Source organism: Cryptomeria japonica, chromosome 11, assembly GCF_030272615.1.
Source record: "Cryptomeria japonica chromosome 11, Sugi_1.0, whole genome shotgun sequence".
NCBI classification, from domain to species: Eukaryota; Viridiplantae; Streptophyta; class Pinopsida; order Cupressales; family Cupressaceae; genus Cryptomeria; species Cryptomeria japonica.
Window position 1 is genome coordinate 302,531,375 of NC_081415.1, and position 5,630 is coordinate 302,537,004.

A 5,630-nucleotide genomic window follows, 5' to 3' on the forward strand; every position below is an offset into this window, starting at 1 on the left:
TGGCCGCTTCTCAAACTTCTTCTCCCCGCACCTCTAATTCTGAAGAGTTTGATTCTTTGTCTTATGAAAAACCGCGTTCTCTGTCTGAAATGGCTGATCGTTATGGTCGTGGTTTTCGCATTTTTGCTAAGCATGGGTATCATGGAAATGGTTGTGGCGCGCACGAACAAGGAATAAAGGTTCCTCTAGAGAATAATCTTCACAACCATGCCTTTGGACTTGGCTATAATCCCTGTAAGCGCACTAAAGCTTCTAGAAGACCCTGTATTAGTGTTAATGCTATTTCTACCTCTCTATCAATGCAACACCTTGAGTACATTGATGAGGATCCTTCGTGTGCTTGTGCTTTTGATGTTTTCCCTACAGATGATGCTTTAGCTGAATTTTTAGGAGCATATGATACTCTTCCTCATTATCATCACAATAGGGGACTCCCTTATTGTTTGAACACTGAAGCCTATTTTGGAAAGGAGACGGATAACGATGAGATTGTGAAAGAATTCCCTTAGCTAAAGGATACTCCTCAACAAAGTAATCTTCTCATAAGTGACACCACTAATGTTAAGATGGATCCTTCCAATGAAGAAAAAGTTATTAAAATTAGAAAATGTTTGGATGAAGAGGAACAAAAACAATATGAAGATTTATTGCATGAATTCCCCGAGATCTTTGCTTGGACATACTCTAACATGCCTGGTATAGATCCTAAGATTGTTACTCATAATATTGTCTTAGTCCCTGATGCTAAGCCCGTGAAACAAAAGATTCAAAAAATGAATCCTAAGGTGGCTTTGCTTATTAAGGCTGAGATTGAAAAGTTATTGGAGGCTGGATTTATCCGCCCTATTGATTATTCCCCATGGATTTCAAATATTGTCGTTGTGGCTAAACCAGATAATAAAATAAGAATGTGTACCGATTTCCAGGATTTAAATAAGGCTTCTTTAAAAGATGATTTCCCTCTTCCAAACATTGACATGATAGTTGATTCTACGGCAGGACATGCCTTACTATCCTTCATGGATGGTTTTTCAGGATACAATCAAATTTTCATTAACCCTCAAGATCAATTCAAAACTACTTTCACCACTCCTTGGGGTATGTTTTGTTGGATAATGATGCCTTTTGGACTTAAAAACGCCGGTGCAACTTATCAATGAGCGATGACCCTTATCTTTCACGATTACATGCATAAGATTCTAGAAGACTATGTTGATGATGTTTTAGCCAAATCCATTCTTCGCATAGATCATATTAAGATCCTTCATCAAATCTTTGAAGGGATTCGTAAATATCACATGTGCTTGAATCCCCGAAAATGTGTTTTTGGTGTGGATAGTGGAAAACTATTAGGATTCATAGTTTCGCATCGTGTGATTGAGGTGGATACTAAGAAAATAGATGCTATTGTCAACATGCCACCTCCTAGAAATGTGTCTCAACTTAAAAGCTTACAAGGAAAAATTCAAGCTATTCGTAGGTTTGTATCTCAACTTGCAGATCGTACTTTTCCTTTCACTCAACTTCTCAAAAAGAATATCACTTTTCAATGGAATGAGGATTGTCAGCAAGCATTTGAAGATTTAAAAATGTATTTGGTTAATCCTCCTATCCTTCGACCGGCTGAACCTTCTAAACCCTTCCTTCTTTATACGGCTGCGTCCTCTCATGCTCTTGCAGCATTATTGGCACAACATGATAAAGATGGTAAGGAGTGTCCGGTTTATTATATAAGTCGTAATTATGAGACCCAATATTCTGCGATAGAAAGACAATGCTTGGCCTTGGTGTTTGCGACTCAGAAATTGAGACATTATCTCTTAAATTCAGAAGTCCACGTCATGGTAAAGTTTGATCCGTTGAAGCATCTTTTCTCTAAAACTGATTTATCAGGACGCCTAGCTAAGTGGGTTATGATGTTAACTGAATTTGACCTTAAATTTGTTTCACAAAGAGCAATTAAAGGGCAAGCGTTGAATGATCACTTAGTTGAGGCCCCTTCACCTTTCTCCTTCCCTAACCCTGAGTCTTTTCCTGACGATTTCATCCTTTGTATAGAAAAGGATGAAACTTGGGAGTTATACTTTGATGGCTCTAAGTGTCATACGGGATCGGGGGCAGGTGTTGTTCTGATTTCTCCTACAAAGAAGTCCATTCCCTTATCTTACCGTCTCAATTTCCTATGTACCAATAACATTGCTGAGTATGAGGCTCTTATAGTAGGAATAAAGGCAGCCTTAGCTTTGAATATAAAACACATACATATTTTTGGAGATTCTCAACTGATTATAAGACAAGTAACAGGACTGTATCAAGCGAAACAAGACAAGTTATCACAATATAAAGACCTTGCTATCTCTTTATTACAAAAATTTGATTCGTACACCATAGAACCTGTTCCTCGAAAAGATAACCGACATGCGGACGCAATGGCATGTGTGGCTTCTCTTGTATCGTTAGAGGACCCCGTGGTTGATCTTAAATTTGTTATTCACAACCTTACTTCTCCAGCTATTGTAGATGATTCCAGCCTGGTGACATGTTGTGACTTCATAGATTCAGATGAATGGTACTCGCATATCGTAAGATACTTGACTGATGGTACCTTTCTTAATTCTGCCAATAGGAACACCAGGACTAGAGTTCACAAGTTGTCTGCTAGGTATATCATTCTTTCTAATGTTCTTTACCGAAGGGGTTATAACGGTCTTCTCCTTCGCTGTCTTAACAAATCAGAAATCCCTATTGCTCTTGAAGAGGCGCATTCAGGTGCCTGTGGGGGGCATTTTGGAGGTAAATCCTTGGTTCAAAGATTACTTCGAATGGGATATTATTGGAAAACTATGTAGCAAGATTCTTTTTCATTTGTTAAGAAATGTCATCAATGCCAACAACACAATAATTTGATTCATGCTCCTGCCCAAGAACTCCGTTCTCAGGTAGCTTCTTGGCCTTTCTCTACATGGGGGTTGGATCTCATCGGTAAAATCTCTCCTCCTTCATCTCAAGGACATGTTTTCATTATAACCGCAACAGATTACTTTACAAAGTGGGTAGAAGCTGTTCCTCTTCGCTCCACTACAGCTGAAGTGATTTGTCGATTTCTTCTAGAAAACATTATTTCTCGATTTGGGATACCTTCCACTATAATCTCTGATAATGGGACATCATTTAAGAATAAAGACGTGAAGAAATTCCTCAAGAAATATCATATCAAACATCGATTTTCTACACCATACTATCCTCAATCAAATGGTCAAGCCGAATCATCCAATAAAATAATCGAACAAATTCTTCGCAAAACCGTGAATAAGCATGGTAAGGATTGGAGTACTCAGCTAATCTATGCTCTTTGGGCCTACCAAATGAGTGTATGAATTGCCACAGGAACTACTCCTTATAATCTTGTTTATGGTGCTGATGCTATCATGCCTTTAGAATTAGAGATTCCATCACTTAGAGTTTCTCTCAAAGGTATAATAGATGATGACTCCTATAGAGAACAAAGACTTCAACAGCTTGAGATGCTTGATGAACAGCGTATAAATTCTCTTGAGCATATTCAAGCGTATCACAAAACTCTACAATGAAACTATAATGATAAGGTTATTCAACGTTCCTTCTCAGTGGGTGACTTAGTGCTCTATGAGAATCAGCGCAATGTGAATGCCTTACCTGAAGAAAAGGGAAAATTCAGTCCTAATTGGCTTGGACCGTATATCGTTATTGAAGATTATGGATCAGGTGCTTACAAAATAGCGGATGTAGACGGTACACCTCTTAAAGACCCTATAAACGCTATGCACTTGCGTAGATACTATGCTTAATTCCTCATTCCTTATCATTTATCTATTTCCTTCCTCACTTCTTCAAAATTGGATAATATGTTAACATATTTTTGATTAGAGCAAATATAATTAAATGATGTTTTGTTTAATCTATATTGCTTCGTTCCTGACAAGCATGTTTCTTTACTTTATGGTTTGTCTTGAATTCATTTATGTAAATTACAAAAGATTTACATTTTCATTATGTTGACATATTATACAATGTTTTTATGTGTTAAGTTGAATCATGTCATGTTGTGTTTAAATTCAAATTAAATCACATTGGTTATATGATTCGTAGGCTTAATACATACTTTCTTCCTTATCATCAATGTAGTACTTGATTAAATATTTTAATTAAGTCACACATGTATCAATTTAATCATGGAGCATTGAGAAATCAATCACATGGAAATTAAATTCAGAACATACATGTACATCTACCAAATGTATTAACTTTAATCACAATACACATTGTTTAGGCATTAAAGATAACACGTTTGAAACAAAGAAGCATGTATATATATATATGTGGATCAATATACAAAGGTAGGTCACTACACATCCAAAATGTGACCTACCCTACATCATAAAATCATCTCCTATCCCTAGGGCTGGTGGCTGGAGAGTGACGACTAGATGCTCCCTCCTGATCCGGTCGTGCAGGTGGACCCATGGGGGTATACCGTGATATAGATCGTGAATGGCTCCGAGAGGAACTCCTACGATCCCTATCAATAAGGATAGCGCGATACGAGGTAGCCTCGGCCTGAGCTACTGCTAGATCACGCTGTGCTCGCTGAAGGTCCTCTGACAGAGCCCGCTCTCTCTCCCTCCATATCTCTACCTATACTCGAAATGGGGAAAACAAATCATCATGCCGACCCGCGTTCCCTTGAGGTCTATAAGCAACCTGTGAGGAACTAGGGATCTATGCTGTCGTAGAGATATCTGTCACTGCTTGCTGGATCAAGGAGCGCCACTCCTGCACATTAGCTGTAGCAGTAGAACAGATTTTGTGTTAGTACCATTTTATATCATCAAAAAATCAATCAATCAATATAAACCTACTATACCTGGATCTCCCTCACGCTAGTAGGGATCGTGATATGGTAGCATCTGTGACTGGGAACTACTAGGCTCCCCACGCTCAAACGATCTGTGCGCGATAGGTGCAGGTCTTCATAGCGCCTCATGTTCCCCCTTTTGGGGAATAACGGGAGGATCTAAGGCTACGGTATCATCCCCTGAATGGTGAGGAGCTGCATCTGACTCCTCCTCATCATCTCTATCCTCCTCCTCCTCTCTATCCTCATCCTCCTCATCATCCCCATCCTCATCTGCATCCTCGTTCTCCTCATCATCATCTCTCTCCTCCTCATCGTCATCCTCATCCTCCTCCTCCTCGGCACTAGGCTGATCTCCTATAGGCGGATCAGGACCTCCTGCCTCCTCATGACCCTCTCCCTCCTCTGGCTCCTCTGACCTAGATCCCTAATCCTCATCTCGGTCTCCATGCCTCCATGGACCTAGATAGCCTGTCGGGTGATCTAGTGGAAAGATAGGCCCTGGGTATGATCTCACAAACCAGGAATGATACCTGCGCTGTGCCCCGGGGTCTACAGCATAATCAGTGACCACATCCTGATCGGACCCCTCTATATCTGTGATCTCGTTATCGTCTATCGTCAGTCTCGCTCCTGCTCTGGGTCTAGGAAGGACTCGCGAGTGTCGAGTATAGATGGGCACATTGGCTGGGACACCCTGCTCTAGCCCGAATTGCCTCCATACTCGGTCGAAGTA